This window comes from Cibotium barometz, chromosome 56 (assembly GCF_041138505.1).
Source record: "Cibotium barometz isolate CiBa-2024 chromosome 56, ASM4113850v1, whole genome shotgun sequence".
Lineage (NCBI taxonomy): Eukaryota > Viridiplantae > Streptophyta > Polypodiopsida > Cyatheales > Cibotiaceae > Cibotium > Cibotium barometz.
The window spans coordinates 25731173-25754130 of record NC_141101.1 but is presented as its reverse complement, the minus strand read 5'-3'; positions in this window follow the sequence as shown (position 1 = coordinate 25754130).

Here is a 22958-nt window from a genome sequence, read left to right as displayed (position 1 = left end):
CACATCGGGAGGTGGGTCAAAAGAATCTATGGGAGGATGGTGGTTGATGACTCACATTGAGAAGTGGGTCCAAAGAATCTATGGGAGGATGTGCCCATGGAAGAAGAATATGTGGCTACCAAAGAAGACTATGAGCGATAGAAGAGGAGAATAAGCCCTCAGAAGATAATGTAATGGAAGATACATTCAGTCACCCATTTAAAGGATGGCCATTTTTAGTCATGGAGCTGCCTCAATTGACTCACATGTGGCCATGAATCTTTTGATTTTTGGACTTGTGCTTGCCAGATCAGGTGTGGATCTTTCTTTGACATGTATGGTCTTTCAACTATTTCAGGCTTTGTTGGATTTCCGAGACGGCTTCAAATCCATTTGGTCTTATGGGAGCAATAATTACTGGTCATAGCTTCACATGTATCCCTTAAATACCTAATGTTTCTGTTGGATAGGTGTCATCTCCAGATGGTGTCACGCTAGCGGCACACTCTTTAGCCTCTAGGCATTTTTGGGATTTATAGCATTCATTTCTATTTTTTTCCTATTTACACATTTTTGGGTGGAGGAAAGTGTGGAGGAACTTTTCTAGAGATCCGTTCATCTTGTGCCTATATATATGAGGCATTGTAGTTCATTTCTATTGAAGTTGGCTAGTGGTTCATTGATGAGTTCTTGAGTACATTGTCTCTTCTCTCATCTCTTCTTTCTCACATGGTATCAGAGCAAGGTGGTGGCGCACATAGAGCCTCCTTATCCTTCTTCCTCTCTACCTCTAGTCCTCTTCAACAACCCCGCTTTCAATGGCATTTTTTTCATTTTTTGATTTTCTACTAAACGAATGTGTTTTTGAGGATTGTGCCCACTTCACCTATTGGAATCATCGTGGTCTACATCTTAGTAGAAGAAAGTTTTCGAAAATTCCTCACCGTTTTTGAGTTATTCTTCACAGATTGCCTGCATGCAAAATTTCTGCTTGCATTTTTGCAGAAGCCCTTACTCATCATCCTTGCACTCATTTAATGATGCAAAAGGGTTCAAACTAGCCCCTTACCATCCTCTACAAGTGTGTTTTTAAAGCACTTCAATCCGAATCCTACAACTCTACTTGCGGTGAAAACATTGCCAACTAGTTTTCCCTACATGTAGTAGCGTTTTTTTGGAGGCTTCTTGTGGAGAGATTTGTAGCCATTTCTTGGCTGCGTTTTCATCATCAACTTCAGCCCTCTTCATGGTGTTTTGAGGTACATATTCATCCTCTTTTCTACACCTTTCTACCAGCTAAAAATTCCACTTTGCTACACACTTTGTGTTTGCATTTTTGTGGACAATCAACTCCTCCATACTCCTTCTACCTAAGGCTACATTCTCAGCCCTCTTTTGGTGGTTTCTATAGAGTCTATTGGTTTATATATCGGCTGCGTTTTGTGGCTGCATTTTTGCACTATCTTTGTGCATATTTTGGAGATACTTCCTTGGTGGACAGCCCATCTATTGGCTGCATTTTTGGAGGTACGATACTTCTTCTCTTGTGTTTTCCCACCCTCCTCTCCCTATGGGATCTCGGAAGTCCTCTACTCCAAAAGACAAAGGCAAACTTGAAGATACTATGGATCCTACATCTCCTACGACGGTTGGACCGGCAACTATGGACCGACAACTACTACAACGGAAGTTGATGCAATTCCTTCTTCGTCGGTAGGTGCTTCTACTTTCTCTTTTCCGTCATATCCATTACCTTCTACGGATCCTTTCTCTCTTTCTTCTTTGTCCTTTATGCCTTCCTATCCACATACTTCTATGCCCTCTATGGTATATCCCCCTACATCATCTATGCCTTTTATGGCAACTTCATCTACTATGATTCCTCCTTCTTCTACTACTCCTCTCCCCACTCAATCATATCAACCCTTTAACCCATTCACTCAATCTTTGAGCCTTCTAAGTCTTTCCGATTCACAAAAGCTTACTCCAAACAACTACCACACTTGGTCCTTATTTATGCAACTTCTTTTGGAAAGCCCCGGGGTGTGGTCTATAATCACTTCTCCTCATATGGTGCCTTCTCAATATCAAACCTATATGGATGCACGGGCCAAAGCTTTACTTGTGCATGGCATGTCTACATCGGTTGTGTCTCAATTTCTTTCTACAAGGAGTACGGCTCAACAATTATGGCACGCTATATAAATGCAATATGGAAGACTTTCAACGGTTAAGATGGCTAAGTTAGAAGAAGATTTGGATAAGCTTTCTATCTCCGAATCCGACAACATAGTGGAGAAGCTTGGAGAATTTAATCGAATCAAGCGGCAACTTGAAGAGTTTGGTACATTGGTAAGCAATCCGGTCCACAAGCTACTTGGTAAATTGCCTTCTTCTTTTGAATCGTTCAAAGATAACATCTTTCTTCGAGTTTCTTTCCCTTCCTTTGAAGAGACTATGGGTCTTCTTCATGATAAGTGCCTTACTCGCAAGCAAAACAAAAAGGACTCGACTTTTGTAAGCCAAGGCAAGGGCAAAGGCAAAGGCAAGGGGAATGATCAACGCAAAGGCTCTAATTCCAATGCTAAAGATTCTTCAACCAAAGGTGACAACAAGGACAAATCAAAGGATTCTTCCAAGGAGTGCACTTTCTGTGGTCGTAGTGGCCATACGGAGGATCGTTGTTTTGCTAAGAAGGCGGCATCCAAGAAGATAAAAGCTGAACTTGAATCCAAATCTAAGGGTTCTTCTACATCAACGTCTTCTCACGACAAAGACAAAGACAAGAAGGAAGACGGTAACGCCAAGGTTGCATATGTTGCTATGTCTTCTACTTCTTCATGTGACACATCACTTGTGGTAATCAAAGATCTTGATACGCATACTACGGATGAGTGGATTGCCGACAGTGGTGCTACCTCTCACATGACGAATAGTTCTTCCTTATTGGAAAACCATAAGTCTATCTCTTCATTAGTACACATTGGTGATGCTTCGTCTCTCCCTGTGATTGGTATTGGTGATGTTTCTTTTGGAGATGCTATCTTACATGATGTTTTGCATGTGCCTAAGATGCCTGCCAACTTATTTTCTATCTCTAAGGCTACTTCTAAAGGTCTTGGGGTTTACTTTGATGATGAAGTGATTGAAATCATTGATAGACAGTCACTTTCTTGTGTGGCACATGGTTATCAAAATGCTGGGCTTTATTATATAACAGTTGCCACCACATGAGTCTCATCTTCATCAATTATTTGCTTCTCCTAAAGCACTTGTTTCTAATGAAGATAGTGATCTATGGCATTTCCGCTTTGGCCATGTTCCTCTTGCTACTTTGCAACATCTTGTCTCACATGACATGGTTACAGGTCTACCAAAGCTTCAGAAACCTCGCCATCACATTTGTTCTTCTTGTGCTCACGGAAAGCAACATCGGGCTTCTTTTCTAGAGGAGGCTACTCATAGGGCCACACGCATACTTGAGCTTATTCATGCTGATCTTGCAGGACCTATGGAAGTACAATCGCTTGGTGGATCCAAGTATTATATGCTTCTTGTGGATGACTTCTCTCGCAAATCATGGGTTTATTTCTTACCTAAGAAGTCTGATGCTCTTTCTCATTTCAAGGTTTGGCTTGCCCAAATGGAGAATCAAGCAAGTCAAAAGGTATCTTTTTTCAGGACTGACAATGGAGGTGAGTTTACAACATTTGAAGATTTTCTAGCTTCAAAAGGCATACAACGACAAACCACCATACCCTACACTCCTCAGCAGAATGGTGTGGTTGAAAGAAAGAATAGAATGGTGAAGGAAATGGCCTGCTCCCTCTTACATCATGCGAAGCTACCTTCCTCCTTTTGGGGTGAGGCTATAGCTACTTCAATTTTTCTTCTCAATCGCTCTCTTACGAAAGCAGTGGACGGCATGACTCCAGAGGAGGCTTTCATAGGCCACAAGCCTACTGTTTCTCATTTTCATGTCTTTGGTTGTGTTGCTCATGTGCATGTGCCTTCTTCTAAGAGGAGGACTCTTGATGCAAAGTCCAAACCTATGATATTCACAGGATATGCTTCTCGCTCCAAAGGGTTCCGTTTTTGGGATCCTTCTCGTGAGGATATTGTTCTTTCACGTGATGCCATCTTTGATGAGCATGTTTTTGGTCTTGATGAGTTACCACCTTCTACATCTCTCTCTGATCCATTTCCATCTCTTGAGATTGAGCCTCTCTCATTCCCTACAATCTCATCCTCATCTACACCATCAGTTCCTACTTCATCCCCTTCATCCATTTTGATTGCGACACCTACTACTTCATTGGATTCTACACGGACTTTTGGTCCTCCAAAATGGGTTCGCTCTCTACTTCAAGATTCATGTATATCACTTTCAGATGCTCAACAATCTACTACACGTGTCTTATGTACACGCCCTTCAGTAAATATTACCTTGATGTCTCATATTGGTGATGTGTTTGAGCCTGAAATGGTTAAGGAAGCTCTTTCCTTACCGCATTGGTGTGAAGCAATGCAAGCAGAGATTTCTTCTATTGAATCTAATAACACATGGCAGTTAGTTCCACGACCTTCACATAAAAAGGTCATTGGTGTTAAGTGGATTTTCAAAGTCAAGTTTCATTCTGATGGTACTCTTGATAAGTACAAGGCACGACTTGTTGCTAAAGGTTATGCAAAAAGAAGGTGAAGACTTCCTACTGCCAGATATTCTACTATTCGTGTTGTTTTTGCTCTTGCTTCACACTATGCCTGGCCTATATATCAAATGGATGTTAAATCTGCCTTCTTGAATGGAGATTTAGAGGAGGAAGTTTATGTGACACAACCTGAAGGTTTTATTGCACAGGGTCATGAACATGATGTGTATTTATTATAGAAAGCTCTTTATGGATGTCATTGGCACAGAAGCGCACACTACATGATATTCCTCAATTTGACACTATGCACCACCCTTGGGGAGAATTGACAAGGAGATTATGACCAACATCACTTCCTAGCATACTTGGAAAGCCAAATGCACAAAGGCATTAAGATTTATGGCACCTAGGGATCTATACTATTTGGGGAGATAACTAGGTGAATGTCCTTTTTAAAAAAACATGTTTCTCTATAGTTCTTATAACGTTTACCTCAATTTTTTAGCTAGATTATGCATTAAAATGTACTATTTTAAAAAATATACACAAGTATTCAAATCGTAGAACAGTCGGGTTCCACAATGGGGACCCGGGTTCGATGCCTAGGGACTACACCACGGTGGCATTGTTGAGCCGATGGTATGTATCCACCTTCCCAGCAAGAAAAAAATATACCGAGTACAGAACATATCTGTATATAGATCTTAAAGCTCTCACATAATTTAAAGGTGGATTAAAACTTTTAGAGATGGATGAAAAATTGGATATGGTTTGTAAATTTTCCGTGAACACTACTCTAAGGATGCGATGTGCATGTGAGGAGTCCAGCTAGCAAGGCATGTCACACACAATGGCAGCACGTACGGAAACCGAAAGTGTGTCTTGTCTCGATAGCTTTTGTGTGTGTACTTGTGTAGATGGCGTTCCCATGGGGGGCCGTGGGACCCGGCCCCACGACGCACACTTTTTGGATAAGCTGACACGTGAGAGGGACGATAACGTGCTCAGCAAGACTGCGAAATGCGAACGGCTCCATCAGAACGGCGGGCGGGCGGGCGGGCGGGCGGTTCTTGGCCTTTGCACGGTGGACCAAATCGTTGTGGCCACACAATTGACGCAACACCAAGATATAAGCCCCAAAAATAAGACTATCCATCTACAAAATTTATTATTATTATTAAATTACAAGAGTGGGGACGAGCCCCTAGAGTTGATTTGATTCCCCACCTTGAGGTGGTCTGGGTGCTCCCACTAGACTATAGCCCAAAAGAAGATCAATCTAATGATTCCAATATAATTCATATACTTCAATTTTTAATGAATGGGTTCCTTAATCTCCCTTCTCTCTTTTTTTTTCGAATATATATATATATATATATCAAAATAAAACTGAGTACATCACAAACTCCTCTAGTTCAACCCCTCAAGTATACAAGCTGTTACCAGTACAATTTTTAATGAATGGGTTCCTTAATCTCCCTTCTCTTTTTTTTTCCGAATATATATATATATATATCAAAATAAAACTGAGTACATCACAAACTCCTCTAGTTCAACCCCTCAAGTATACAAGCTGTTACCAGCACGAAAGCTAACATCCCCCTCCCCTCCTCCTCTCTCTTTTTAATTAATATGTGGTAAAAGTGTTCCTTAAATCTCCCTTCTCCTCCTCCTCCCCCTCACCTCTCCTCGTAAGTTTCCCCTTAACCCAGCCCAATTTCGAAAAACACTTAAATATCACATCTTTAAATGTTCACTACTGCGATAACATTGGGGAATGCTAGCTTGTGTATTCACATGTGCCCTCACAATTTTGAAAAGATAGGTGTCACAAAGAGAAACATGATATGAAAAGGCAAAGAAATTGCATTCCATAAGGAAGGATAAGATTAAATCTAGAATACAAGCTCTAGGTGTCTATATGAATGACCCATTTATAATGAAAAATGTTCTAGAATCTTACCTTTTCTAAAAGCACCTACTCTTCTACCAAATGGCTACCTTATTTATTTCTCTCATTGAAAGAAAAGTTATCAGTATGTTGCTAGTAGAGTTTCCTTTTAGTGGCACATCATGAAACCACCCAAAGCAAGAACAATCAAATAAGTGTTTAAGATCAATATATACATACCTAACCCCTATCACCAACACATTCAAGTAAACATAACGAAGGTTGGAGTGGATCTCTTTGAAAAGAGAAGTTTATATAGGGTCCTTTTGCATTAATATGTCCTCTCTGTGTATTCATCATTTTGTTTCTCCATAGCAAGGTTCACCTTTTCATCAAAAAAACATTTGCCTAAAGTTTTGTGTCCAAAGACTCTCTCTCTCTCTCTCTCAAAACACACGCACACACAAGTGTCTGATCTCACATACTAGATACAACCATGAACTTATGCCAAGAGCAAGCACGCCATTGTCTAATAACAAGACCAACTCTTCAAAGATCAAGATGTAAGCAAGTGGTCAAATGATAGGTTTCTTGTCCTTACCTGGGAGAAAAGAGATTTCATGATACATAATGAAAGTCATTAGAAAGATAACAATTGAATGGCACATGCAATTGCGATCATCTTAGCAATTCTGAAACGACATCATATTTTCTTCTAAAGTGTATGCATTTTTAATAGTACCATGGGCATTATGGCCAATAGATGTTAAGATAGTAAGTTAAAACTTTTGACTACTTATTTAGAAATTGTTGCAAGGCTCTCATAATTATACACATTAGGTGTGTCTTTTGAGTCCCTTTACATGAAACACATCAACCAAAGAGTTGCAAAAAAAAGTCCTCCTTGCATTAAAAACTATTGCTTTTTATAAAACTAATCCAAAGACAAATTAGAACTTTAAGGTCACCAAGTATTCTTGGTTACATATTAAGATAAGACAATTCTTGCAGTCTTACTTAACTTTTAGTACCTTACTTAACTCTTAGTACCAAGATAACAAAAAACGCTAAAGTACCAATGGTGGCATTTTAATTCTAAGTAATAAGGGGGCTTCTAATATTCCTTCTCCTTGCCTTTGCCTTTTGGATGTGCAACCTCCCAATTCTCTTGCCATTTTATTGTATCCCAAACAATTGAGCCTACAATGGTAATAAAATCTCCACTTCTAATTAAATTATGTCTTTATCTTCTAGCAAGCATAACTTCCCATGTCTTGCGCTAGGAGTCCTCTGATTGCTTGTGATAATTACATTTTTTAGTCTACTTACACCATATACAATTATCCTTAGTCCATGGCATACTTAACTCAGGGTAGGGGTGCTTTAATTTTCTTAACAATCATGCATACCTAAGAGAGATGACATCTGAAAATGGCATACTTAACTCATGGTAGGGGTGCTTTAAATTTTTTATTAGTCCATGGTGTACTTAACTCATGGTAGGGGTGCTTTAATTTTTTTTTGACAATCCTATATACCTGAAAGAGATGATATCTACAAATACATGTGTGTTAGATCTAATTCTCCTCAACACATCAATGATATAGGAAATCTAATCTATTAGGAGTTACATATGTAGGGTCTATATATTAAGAGTTACATCAATGATATATGAAATCTATTAGGAGTTACATCTATAGGGTCTATCTCCATGACTAGTTGGGTGAATATTTGGTGTTTAGCTCCATACAAGTTGGCACATGTCCCTAGTTTGTGAGCTTCTAAACTTGTTTGCATCCCACCTCTAGGCGGTGTATAAGAAATGCTTCAAAGAAATCTAGGGTAAAGATGATCAAAAAGAGGATAACATTGCATAACTTGATTTGTGTGTGTGTGTGTGTGTGCGCGCGCGCGCGCGTGCGCATGCGCATACATGCACACTTGTTTGTGTGGCCTAATCTTACCACTAAATACTATTATTTGTGTGTAATGAATATATTAAGGGGAAGGTGTAATCTAGACATGTAATATTTCTTACAAATCAAGTAATATTCTATTCCTTATTCTTGTGTAATGTTTGAGAGTACTTAACCTTCATACACACGTCATATGTAGTTGGTAGAATTCAAATCTGACAAGAGACATTTCTCATGTCACCTCAAACGGACTATGGAGAAACAATGAGTCCTATTGGAGAACCAATGAGTATTGTGTACGTAGAACGTTATTTAATGTGGCCTATAATGTGTAACTACTTTGTTACTTGTGTAATTCCAAACGGTACAACGTATTTGTGCGCATGGATAGCTTGCCATGTCATATTAAATGGCTAACAAAGGATTTGTTTCTCAAATAAGATAACATGAACCTTCTTTATCATCTACACTCTCATGGAAAATCAAAGTTGATAGAATGTCTTTTGTATTCCAATTGTTAAACAAGAGATACTTTTTTTAATGGTAAGGGGAATCATGATAAAGTCCCATCATCATAGTGGAAAGAATCACCTTCAATCATTATGATTAAGGTTCCCCCCATTTTTTCGATCCCCTTCCAAAGCTTAGGACATCATAAACCTTGATTCTTCTAGCTAACTTCATCTAACTTTAAGTATTTTAAAAAAAAATTATTTTGATCACTAAAGTGACTCACCCATTTCTTTTACATCTCAGTGCATCTCAAATGCTATTGTAACATATTAAATGGGCTAGTTAATCTTCTCAGTGCATCTCAAATGCTATTGTAGCATATTAAATGGGCTAGTTAATCTTCTCACTAATTAAGGGCTAAATAAATTTTTTGAAGCACACCATAAGTAACCAAAATATGCCTTAGATTAAGTTACATTATTTACATTAAAAATTTCGTACCCATAAAGAGTATACATACTACCTTACAAAGGATCCTTAAAAATACACCTTAAAATGTACCTGACTAAGGTACATTATTTATTCTAAAATTCCATACCAATATACCTAAGACGGGAAGAGAATATTCTTAAATACTATATAAAACTCCCCTAGCAACTTGAAGAAGCTAATACTCTTGACATATTTAAGGAAAAAGACAACTTGAAGTTTGCAAGGATGTATGAATATTTGGTAAGGTTTTGATCTTTAAAAAAAAACCATCAAAACTAAGGACACACAATTCTTATTTAATTAAATGTAAATTTTTTTATAAGTTGATCTACACATTCAAAATTTATCTTTCTATTATAAATGGCTAGTTCACTAGAGTATATTTTGAGTTGTACATTTATGGTAATTAATTATCTTATTATTCAAGTTTGTACTTGTTTTCTTTAATAACATTCAAAATAACAAAGAAGTATTAATTTTCTTTTATGTTTATATTTAACAAAAATCTTATAATCAAGCCTATTCACAAATGAGAGCATGAATGATGATAATATTATTTATGAGAGATTATTTTGAGTTGTACATTTACTATAATTAACTATCTTATTATTTAAGTTTGTACTTGTTTTCTTGAATAACATTCAAAATAACGTAGAAGTATTATTTTATGTTTATATTTAACAAAAAACTTATGATTAGGACTATTCAGAAATGAGAGCATGAATGATGATGACATTATTTGATATGTGTTGAATGGTGCACAAAGTAGCCATTTTATAAAACACCCTTGAGGATATTCTCCATAACTTTTGCATAATTAGGCTTATTCATAGACTAAAGCATGAATGACACTAACATTATTTGTTGTATGTTGTGTGGTGCACAATTCAAGGTAGGTATTTTATAAACATCCTTAAGGGCATGTTCCTTAAACTTTCTCTAGTTTTTACCAAATAAAAAAGAGCTTTGCATACGAGCTTGCACTTTGGGTAATTGGAAAGATGAAATGGCATACATAATGATTCTTAAAGGTGCCAATTTTAGGTGGCCAAGTGATAATTTTAAAACTCTACACTTAATTATTTTAAGCCATCCAGATTAGTTAGCCAAGTTATAATTTCTAAAAGTTTACAGTTAATTTTAAGATGTCCAAATTATTCACTGCTGGTTGTTGGCCAAGTTATAATTTCTAAAAGTCTACACTTAATTTTAAGATGTCCATATTATTAACTCCTGTTTGGCCAAGTTATAATTTCTAAAAGTCTACACTTAATTTTAAGATGTCCATATTATTAACTCCTGTTTGGCCAAGTTATAATTTCTAAATGTCTACACTTAATTTTAAGTTGTCCAGATTATTAGCTCTTGGTTGGCCAAGTTATACTTTCTAAAAGTCTACACTTAATTTTAAGCTATCCAAATTATTAACTCCTAGTTGGCTAAGTTATAATTTCTAAAAATCTACACTTAATTTTAAGCTATTCAAATTATTAAAACTGCTAGTCTCGTTCTTTAAAAAAATTTGAAATCTACACTCAATTTTAAGTTGCCTACATTATTAACTGCTAGTCTTGTCCTTTGTTTTTTTCAAAGTCTACACTTAATTTTAAGCCATGTAGATTATTAGACGCAAGTCTTGTCCTTCAATTTTTTTTAAAGTCTACACTTAATTTTTTTGGCGTCTGGATTATTAATTGCTAGTCTCGTGCTTCAAAATTCTCTCTCTCTCTCTCTCTCTCTCTCTCTCTCTCTCTCTCTCTCTCTATATATATATATATATATATATATATATATATATATATATGAGATCAGTGGGATCTCTACCTCTTCCAAGACGGGTTTGGACCAATCTCGAGGATCATGGGCTTCCAAGATCAAAGATGCCCAGGTCTCTTCCTTCTAGAGCTTCGCAGACATAGGAAGTCACTATTGCGACTGAGACCATCAGCACCTACTCGAGGCCTAGCACTGAGAGCTCTCATTGATTTCTTCCAAACCTGAGCTCCAAGGGCAGACTCACCCACCCTACTCGAGGCCTAGCACTGAGAGCTCTCATTGATTTCTTCCAAACCTGAGCTCCAAGGGCAGACCCACCCACCCTACCTAGATCCCAGGCTAATGTAGGAGCTCGACCCAAAGGAGTGACACTAGACAGAGCCACCGAGCTAGGTAGAAGTCAGAAACCTCGACCCAAAGGTCCGCGCGCCATGCCTGCGCAACCATAGGAGGTCAGGACCATCATCATCTTCCTCACATCGGCGGCTTAGCTTTACCACTCTAAGTGCCATGTTGCGATGCCGTATCCGGGATATCATAGGATGATATGTGAGCCTTATGCTCTTTGTACATGGATCAACCCTAGCATCTCAGCTTTAGTAATTTAGCTTTGGCATTTTCTTTCATTTTAGTACCCACCATGATGATGTATTCCATGGACATAATGTAATCCTTTTGGTCTCCGTTTGTCGCTAATTTCCCTATCAACGGAATGGCAAGACATCAGTCTAGTGTGACAAACTAGTCAGGCAATGTTGTGGGAGACGTGAAGACTCCCGCGCCAGAGGTTCTAGGTTCAAACACCAACTCTCAAGTGATCGTGGGGAAATTACTGGACTTCTCTCTTGTGGGCAAGCTTAAGCACAGTGAATCCACCTCACTCACTTCTCACTTAGAACGTACCCATGAGTAGGAACACAACATGTTCATTCACTACAGAGCAACAGATGACACAGAAGGGAAGAGCAACAGCAAGTGTTCCTTTTGTTCCATTCTAGAAGCATTACAAAGTGACACCCAATACAATTACCATTTGCTAGACTCTAACATATTAACAAGATCCATGACATACCAGTCAATTAACATTGTGAGCTTACAAGACTACATTGCAGGACACAGACCACGAGTTATCACACACACACCCTATCACTCTCTCCTTATTCATCTCTCTTCTCTACAGTAGTTGATTGCTCTTTTTAAGTTGTGCCTTCTTGATCTTGGCAACGGCTCCATGGTGGTTATAGACCGCTGCCTTTACACGTGCTGACATCGTGCGTTATAATGAGCTCTGTCCGCCTGCAGGCATCTTCTCCTTTCGGGCTACTTCTTGCCTCTTTTTTTGTTGTTCCCCTTCTCTCCTCTTCTTCTCTACTTCCTCCTTCCTTTTCCTTTCCTCTTCCTTCTTTCTTTTATCTGCTTCTTCAGCTTTTTTCTTTCTTTCGACTTCAGCAACAACTTCATGTTTCTTCTTCTCTTCTGGTTCCTTTTTCCTTTCTTCTTCTTCTGATTTCTGTTTCTTGACCTCTTCCGGGTCAGGCAACAATTCTTCATCAACTTTGTTCTTCCTCTTTTTTCTCGCTTTTTGGGCAATCTTTTGCCACTTCTCCTCATCTTCCACATCGTCCTCGAATGAGCTAAAAGTTACCTTGGGGGCTTTTGAAGATCCTGCAGCTTCTTTGTGCTTCTGCTTGTCGAGACATCTCCTGTCTGACGGTCTATTGATCTCGCCACTTAGGCAATTGCCCTTAGGTGTGCATGCACTACAGTGGGTTGTTTCTCCTTTACCTAGGTGCCTGCTCTCTTGGCCAAATTCTCCTTATAAATTACCACCCAGTTTATCTTTTCTCCCGCTTTCGTTGCTTTGAGCAATTTGTAATTCTTGTTGGACATGTCCTCCAGCTTTCCCATAAACATGATGTTTTGTAAGAAGAAGATTAACTACTCCTACCGAGTCTCGTCTACTATGTCCTTCACTTAGTGCATGTTATCTGTCTTGGGAATCTCTTCTTCTACTCTTGGCTTCATGTTGGTGTCTAGAGCACCATCCATAGGCAGACCCATCGCATGGTGCACTGCGTTTTTTGATATTTTTATTGGCTCCTTCCCCTCCACATACACCGTGTTTGTTTCTAGAAATTGATTAATGAGTTTTCCTCCATCTTTTGGGTCCTACAACTCCTCACATTGTCGGTCGTCGAGAAGTTTTTCGAATCTGCATCTTTTTGCCCATTCTTGATGCTCTTGCTTCCTCATGTCTAGTATGCACATGGACATGCATAGGCCCTTCTCAGTTTTTTGTTGGACCTAAGCATCTTGTTAATTTTCGTCATGGTGCTATCGTCTGAAAGAATGCTGCATATGGGTGAGATTGTCTCAAGCGAGAGCGCAGAATGAGAACGCGAGTGTTTGTGCTCTTTTTGCTGATGTTTCCTCTTCTTGACTTCCTTTTATGGGTTGTCATTTTTGGCTTCCCTATTTTCGATGTGATGTGACCTTTGATTTACATCATGGCCGCCACCTCAATTTAATGGAATTAAGGTGTTTTTGCCATTCTCGCCTTACCATTGTGAGTGGAGATTTAATGATGCTATGACACTTGTCATTCATGTAGTTATCCACGTGGCTCGGGCTGGCACATGTTTGGTCACTTGCTCTTTGGTCATTCAGGTTGTGATTTGTTGTAGTAAATAACCAGGGATTTTGTGGTCTGATCATTTTTGCCCCCATTGGCCACTCTTCCGCAGTCTTGTGATTTGTGGGATCTGTCGCATTGACCTCTATAACTAAAATCATGCTGCAGTAGATGCTCTTAACTGTCTCTTGGTCTTTCGCTTCTTCTTTTTCCAATAGAACCTCCATCAGATGACCTTTGTATTTCCTCATCCTGTAGTAATAACCAGGGATTTTGTGGTCTGATCATTTTTGCCCCCACTGGCCACTCTTCCGCAGTCTTGTGATTTGTGGGATCTGTCGCATTGACCTCTATAACTAAAATCATGCTGCAATAGATGCTCTTAATTGTCTCTTGGTCTTCCGCTTCTTCTTTTTCCAATAGAACCTCCATCAGATGACCTTTGTATTTCCTCATCCTGAAGCCATTAACCATTTTTGGGAAGGATGTACCATCCAAGTTCTCTAGGGAAAAGGCATTTTGGCTGACCATGTCTTTCACTATGAATGGTCCTATCCACTTGATCTTGAATTTCCCCGGATGAGGTCCCAGTTTGGCCTAGTAAACTAACACAAGGTATTATGTGCTTGAGATTTCTATATGTCTAAGCCTTCCTTCTTCGTTGCACTATTTCTACTTTCATAGAGTTGATTTGTCTTTCTACTAAGGCTAGAAGTTCTTATATTCTATGCTCTCGGGATTATTCCATTGTAAGCTTATCTTGGATGGCTACTCTTAGACTGGGCACCACATACTCCATTGGCATGACTGCTTCCAAACCATAAACCAGTTTGAATGGTGTTTGCCAGTCGCGACCTTGAATGATGTTCGGAACGCCCATAGGGCAGCATCTAACTTTTGGTATCAATAATTTTTGTTTACATTTATGTTTTTCTTCAAAATCTTGGTAAGCACCTTGTTGGTAGACTCCACTTGGTTGTTGCACTGTGGATAGTAAGGTGAGGACTTCCTGTGAGTGATCAGGTATTTCTCCATTAATCCCTTCATTACCTTGTTCATGAAATGTGACCCTTGATCACTGACTATTTCTACTGGCAACCCATGCCTTACAATAATGTCTTTGAAAAGGAACTTCACCACCTCTTCTGTGGAATTGCTTCTCACAGCCTTGGCTTCTAGCCACTTGGTGAAGTAATCTGTTGCTATAATAATGTACTCACATTTGTTGCCTTTTGTGGGTGGTTTGATAGGTCCAACAAAATCCAATCCCCACTTCATGAATAGTGCTAGCGATAGTATGGGTGTGATTGACAATCTATCGAAATTTCCAGGTTGACCCATCCATTAACAGACATCACAGTTCTTTGCTTCCATGTTAGCATCTCTCATGATAGTTGGCCACCATAAGCCTACCTGTAAAATTTTTTGGGTTGTTATTTCACCACCCATGTGTTCTCCGGTAATGTCGCGGTGTACTTCCCTTAGCACCACTAGCTATGCATGATCCGGAACACATCTTTGAAGAATCTGATCTATGCTTATTTTGTAGAGTTGCCTGATAATCATGGTGAAATTTCTGCTTCTCATGGCGATTCTCTTCTTTATGTCCGTAGTATATCCCTCCGGAAAAGACCCATCTTCCAAAAACTGCATCATGTCATAATACTAGTCTTCTTCTACTCCGGATGATGCAATTGTGAACAAGTTAGCATTTGGAAACTGGTCCTCTACACCCTCCAAAGCAAGTTCTCTAGAATCTAGTCTGGACAGAAAGTTTGCCATTACATTTTCTTTTCCAGGTGTGTGTTGAATGGTGAACTCAAATTCCTGAAGTAAGAGCATCCATCTTGCCATTTTCCCTACTAGGAAGGCTTTGTTCACCAGGTAGATGAGAGCTTGATGATCCACATGGAAAACAAATTTGTTTCCCAAAAGGTAGTGCCGGAACTTGTTCATAATAAAGATCATGGAGAGGGATTCTCGCTTTGTTGTACTATAGTTTCTTTCCGCTCTTATGAGAGCCTTGCTGGCATAATGTATAGGTTGCATGTAACCTTTCTGTTTCTCATGCATGAGTGCACTGCCTACTTCTCTATTTGAAGCATCTAGCACTTTAGCCAGTGGAATGCCTTTGTAAGCGCATATAATGGATATGCTACATGAGCCAAGTATTTCAAAAACCTTGTATGCCACTTCACTTTGCCAAGAAATCTTTCAAGCTGCTTTATGTTCTAGGGAGTAGACATTTTGGATATGGCCTCCACCTTAGCCGAATCTATGGCCAATCCTTGGGCTGACACAATGTGACCTAACAGTGTTCCGGATTTTATTGCAAATGCACATTTAGCCAAATTCAACTTTAGCCTTGTATCTCTACATCTCTGCAAGCATAACCTTAAGTGATAGATGTGTTTAGCCTTATCCCCGAACACACTAAAATTATCCACAAAACCTTAAGTGATAGATGTGTTTAGCCTTATCCCCGAACACACTAAAATTATCCACAAAAGCTTTCAGAAATTTATCGTAATCATAAAAGATTTCCTGCACCATTCTTTTTTGAAAGTTGCTAGTGCATTCTTCAAGCCAAACATCATGACAGTTGCTGCAAAGACCCCCCATTCGTCGCGGTGATGAAAGTAGTTTTTTCTTGGTCTTCCGGTGCCATCTTCACTTGGTTGTATCCCACTGAAACCATCTAAGAAGGAATACATCTCTTTTTCGGCTACCTCATCTAGCAGGGAATTTGTGAAAGGGAGAGGAAAAGGATTTGAATTGGTTGCTGCATTCGGTTTGCAATGGTAATCCACACATATTCCGATCTTCCTGTTCTTTTTGGGCACTACTACAATAGGAGATATCAGTGCAGCTTTTTCTATTGGTACAATGAAACCTACCCTCAATAATATGTCAATTTCTTCTTTTACTTGTTTGGCATAATTTGGCTTCATTTTGTACCTCTGTTGTCTAACAGGTATAGCTCCTTCTTTTAAATTGATGATGTGCTGGAAGAACTTAGGGTCGATGCTCTCCATGTCTTCATATGACCAAGCGAAGACATCGTGGTATTCCTTTAGCAGTGATACTAACTCCTGTTTGAATTCATCTTCCAGTTCTAGGTGGATCTTTACATTTCTTTCTTCTTTTCCATCCCCTAGATTTACTTCTGCAGTTTGTCTGGGCTCACCTTAGATGCATTGTTTTCCAGGTTCTCTTTTTTTCTTTTTCACCCAATCCCGGATCTCTTCTTCTTGCTCCAAATTCCGAGCCCACTTAATTTCTTCCATTGCTTTCTTCTCCATGGCTTTGCTTAGCTTCAAGCCTTCCGCTTTCCCAGAATTTTCTTTCGATTGCTTTGAATGATCATTAACTACCTCTATGTTTTTGGCCTTTGTTTTTGTGTGTTGCCTTATTGCCTCATCCACATTTACCACATGTACAACGGTATCAAGTCTGGGTGCTCGCAGAGTATTTTGGTTTCTTCATCATCATCATCAAATCCTTCTGATATGTTGTATGTTTCAGCATGGACTGGCCTCTGAGCAGATGTTAGTGGTTTCTTAGTATCCGTGTGAGATCCACATACACCTTTCACTTACCTTTCCGATTGTAATTCTGTTTCTACCCCAGTCTTGTTTTACCTTACCATGTCTCAGCTAGGGTCTTCCTAGTAATACTTGGTAGGACCCAGTGTGATTTTCTGTAGTGATAACCACTAGATTGACCTTGAAGTTTGATTCTCATTGAGACATTTTTGATAATTCCCTTTGGCACCACTATTATGTTGTCAGCCATTCTTAACTAAATGGGCTCCCACTTAAGTCTTAAACCTAATGCAGTTTCTTCTGTGACCACATTCACTCTAGATCCTCCATCCAGTATTGCATCATTAATAAGAACATTGTTGAGTTGAATCATAACTTTAGCCACTTCGACGTCTCTGGATGCTGGTGGTTCTTCTACTTACATATTGCTACATTCCGGGGTCTCTTCCTCCACCATGTGCTTTAATTCTTTGCTAAGTCCGGGGTCTCTTCCTCCACCATGTGCTTTAATTCTTTGCTAAGTCCTTCGATGCCTACTAACAAGATTTTGACCTTGAACCTTGGGCATAAATCCAGTACTTGTTTCAGCCAAACTTGTCTATCCAGAAGCAATGACATCACATTTGATTGCAACCAGTTAGCATCTTTGTGGGTTTTCTTCTAGGCATTCCTTGTTGAAGTGCTCCTTAGGCTTGCTTCCACTTGCTTCCGGAATATCTACAGGGATTTCTCTTGTCATCATCCTTTTTCTTACCTTTTCTTCTTTCTATTTCCTTTGCAGTTTGGATTCTCACCTTTTCCTGTTGTTCCCAATCCACAACTGCCTTTTTGTGGCTTTTGGGTGAGTCTTGACCACCAATCGGGGTTATCTCTGCCTTAGATTCGCTTGCCTTAACCCTTGTTACTACTAGGATGTCATGCATCTCCATTTGCATGTCTTCTACTTACATCATGTTGGCACTTGGCAGATTTTCCTTGAGCTGCATCAATTCTGCTTGCCTTTCTTCATCATGATTTTTCTTCATGGTACATTCTGCTTTAGTATGTCTGGGCTATTAGTGGTTCCTCCGGAACGTCCTTGGCCTCTTCTTGTAGAAACATTTCCGCGACCTCTGTTCCCAAACCTTCCCAATCCAGGTCTTCTTTCTGCTCCCTCTATGTTGTTCACCATAGGAGCTCTATTTTTCATGTTGTACTTGTAGTTCCATGTATTGTGGTTGTACATGTTACAAATTGAACAAGTTGGAGGTACAGTGCATTCCTCTTTGAGGTGGCCTTCTTGTTTGCATTGTGAGCAAAACACATTTTTTCAAAAATTTGCTCCCCTTCCCTTTTTTATTTCTTGTACGAGCTGCTTTACCTGCTGCATCAATTCTCTGGAACTTGCTTTTACCTTTCCAGACTTTTTCTTGTTGTCTTTCTTTCTTAGTACTGCCACCCGGAGTGTCTTGCGAGAAGAGTCGCTCTTGAATCGTCCTCTTTGGTGGTGATGCTCTTCTTGGGCTTCCTCTTTTGTCTCCTTTCTCGGCTTCTTTTTTCTGCCCTTTTGGCTAATTCCACCAATTTCTCAAACTCTTCTTTAGTTTCCACTTGCTTTGTGCTGACCACTACATGAATATCTAGCTTAAGCCCTTGGACAAACCAATTAACAACAATTTGCATCAAGGGTCGAGTTTTCTCTGCCACTCTCTGCCTCAAGCTTAATAGCGTTGTTGCATAAGCTTCCAGATCCATGTCCTCTTGACAGAGCTCTCTCATTTGATCACATAGTTGTGTTGCAGATTTGATCTTGCGGAATCTTCCCAGAAAGGCGATCATGACTTCTTGATAGGTCTCGAAGTGGTTGTCCTAATATCTTGACACCCACTCCATTGTTTTGTCCTTAAAGGTATTCATGAAGCCATCTCTGTGAATTTCACTCAGCTCTCGCTCTTCTAAATCCTGAGGTATGACCACTTTCTAGTATTGCTCAAACCTCCTTACATGCAAGACTGCATCTTCCCCTTTATCGTCTGAGAACACTGGGAAATTTTTGGCTAGTGATGCCATGGCTCCCTTGGACCTTCTCTGGGGGTTTACTTGTGGTTGTCCTTCTTGGTTTGGTTGCTCCACCCCTTTTGGATTTTCCAGACCTGGATTGTGTGCTGCTTCTCTTTCTTGGCACTCCTTTTCTTAGTTTGGATTTTATCTGAGTTTTGAAGCTTCCTCTTGCTCGTGCGAGTTAGCAAATATTTCCACACTGTCTTCTTGACGATGTGAAGTACTCCCAACTGAGAGGGTCTCTTGAGAGGCACTACTTTTCACCTCTTCTAGCTTCTTACATATAAGAGCGGTATGCTTGAATGTGGCTGGGTTGTGCAATGAGCAGCTCTTCCTGTTGAGTTTTCCATAAAATTCCTTCCATAGTGCAGTTTCACCATGTGTCTAATCCAAATGGGTTCCCTCTTACCCTTGCCTATTGATGCGGATTGCTAACTAGAGTGATTGTTGTAGTTCCCAGACTCTCTAGTAGTTCCCCAACAGGATTGCCAAGTGTTTCTTGCTAATTTCCCTATGAGCGGAATGGCAAGACAGCAATCTAGTGTGACAAACTAGTTAGGCAATACCGTGGGAGACGTGAAGACTTCCACCAAAGGTTCTGGGTTCAAACACCAACTCTCAAGTGGTCGTGGGAAAAGTACCGGACTTCTCTCTTGTGGGCAAGCTTAAGCACAGTGAATCCACCTCACTCTCTTTCTCACTCACTTCTCACTTAGAACATACACATGAGTAGGCACACAACATGTTCATTCACTACGTAGCAACAGATGACACAGAAGGGAAGAGCAACAGCAAGTGTGCCTTTTGTTCCATTCTAGAAGCATTACAAAGTGACACAGAAGAGACACCCAATACAATTACCATTTTCCAGACTCTAACATATTAACAAGCTCCATGACATACCAGTCAATTAACATTGTGAGCTTACAAGACTACATTGCAATACACATACCGCGAGTTATCACACACACACCTCCCAGCACTCTCTCCTTATCCATCTCTCTTCTTTATAGTAGCTGATTGCTCTTTTAAGTTGTGCCTTCTTGATCTTGGCAATGGCTCCATGGTGGTTATAGACCGCCGCCTTTACACATGTGACATCGAGGTGGTGCTCACATCGTGTGTTGTGGGTTGACTGCTCTGTCAACAACTGCCATTGACCCTTCCACCTACCATTGCACCGCCAGGTGCAACAGTCTCATAGGTCATTTTAGCCTCTTGTAGATGTTAATATAACTCTCTCTCTCTCTCTCTCTCTCTCTCTCTCTCTCTCTCTCTCTCTCTCTCTCTCTCTCTCTCTCTCTCCTCCCCCAAAAAAAATAATTCATTATTCCTGGTGAAATCATTTCTTGCAAACTCTTGTTACTTCACATTTTGGAACAAACTTGGATTACTTTTGGTGGTGGACACATTTTACGTTTAGCACTCTAGTTTAACATAGGCTAAGAAATTGCTCACCTTTTTAGTCCTTGTTGATCACTTGCCTCCATAATCCTTCATGAGCATCTTGCTACAATACAATATTTTGCCATGGGTTACAAAATGATCTCGATAGAGACTATGGGGTTTGGTTATCATAAAAATGATATTTTGTGGTGGAGCCATTATTACACTCACGTTCTTATACATCTATTTTAGTCTATTAAAGGGTGTAGTTACCAAATAAACAATGTGCACAATTGCAAAATTATGTTTTGAATTTGGATTGTTGAATCTTGCACTTGTTTAAAATTCCCTAGATGCACATGCAATGTTTTTAGGCTTGATCTGCAAATGCTAAGAGCTTATACAAGATGTTCCTCTGAATCCCCTTTGCAATGACCTTGACAAGAATGACTACCCCATTCTTGTCAAAGTGAACCTATAATTCATGGTTCTTTTGATGGCCGAGAGAGAAAAGAGGTTTCTCTTTATATCTAGAACCCAAAAAACATTTGAAAGACTTTTTTCATAACCTTATTTATGCATGACTTAGCTTGAAGAGCTTTCCATGTCAATGTACTCCTCTTGCTACAAATTTATAGTTGTTCTTTATGTCAATGTACTCCTCTTGCTACAAATTTATAGTTTTTCTTTATGTCTCTAATCAAACCATGTTGTCCCTCAAATTTGAACCTTTGTGTCTCTTTGAACCATTTCACTAATTGAAAGTAGATTTTTTGTGAGACATGATAAAGCATCACTAATAGTCTTCTTTTAGCCTAAATTCAAGATTATTATATATCCAAAATTCATTATATGCTGTAATGTTGTGCGGATAAGTATGGTGAGGGCCCCAAGAAAAGATTAAATATATGGAAGCAAAAAAGAAAACAAAAACAAAGGTCCCAAACATTCTGGATGACATTTTTTGCATTTTAAACTCGAAAAAAGAAAATTCCTTTTAGACTCAACTATGTCTACCATATTGATGCATTCTTTTAATAAGGATATGGGTTTTGAAGTTGTAACAGAGTCTCATTGGCAACTTGGTTCAAGATGGGGTATTCATTGGGATTATCCATCTTACAATTTTCATGATCGAGATAGTTGGTTCCGATGTGCGTCAATTATTTAAAATACAACATAATTTTGTGATTAAAGAGCCTAAGCCAACGCATAGTTAGGGTAACATGATGTTTTGGAAAAACCTTACAATTAAAGGCTTCGAAATATATTTCTTGATTTTTTTAAAAGTATACTTTTGGGATCAATATGACATTTTGTCTTTTCCTATTTGTTTATTTAAAGTCATAGCATTTTAATTGTTTATACACCTTATAGTGCGTGGCCCAAACCCTACTTACTTACTAGACCCACTTTTTGACATGGCATGCATATCCCACAGATAGATACAGCCTAGCAAACTTTGAGACACATCCCTATAATATTTGTTAACTCACATGAGGGTGTCAAAAACAAAATCCATAATAGGAGATGTTCTATGACACCAAAATATTACAATTTCCATGACATGGAGCTCTTTATTCAGGTGGGGCTCCAGTTCTCCTATCCTTCTTTTGTCTAAAATTGCCTTTACTTTCTAAAAGCCTTTCCACATGTCCATACATGATCCTTAGCATAGTAAGTCGAGCATGAAAAATGCACCTTCATGGGATCTTTTATGGCTACCTTCTTGAGGTTAGTAATCTTACCAATGCTAGCACAATCACTTACACAATGAGCATCAAGTTGTCCTTGGGATTTAACTCATAGTATGAAAAATTATGAGCATAAATTATTGCTTGACCATCTCAAAGGTAGACTTTGTGTTTGTTGTGTTATTTACCCCTTGTTTTTTCAAGTTAACAATGTTAACCACAATAGTTGAGTCTCAATAAATTAAGCTATAGAGTTTCATGTGTAGCATTGTCCCCAACCCTTTTTTCTTCAAACATTGTTCAAATTTTAAACTTTATAGAGTGGTGTTCTTTCAAAGTTATTCACAAAACGATATCATAAACACATCTTGCAATCTTTTGGTCTTTGTGCTCCTTATTGTTTTTTCTTTAAACATTGTTGGAATTTTAAAATTTATGGAGTGGTGTTCTTTCAAAGTTATTCACAAAACTATATAGTAAACACATTTTGCAATCTTTTGGT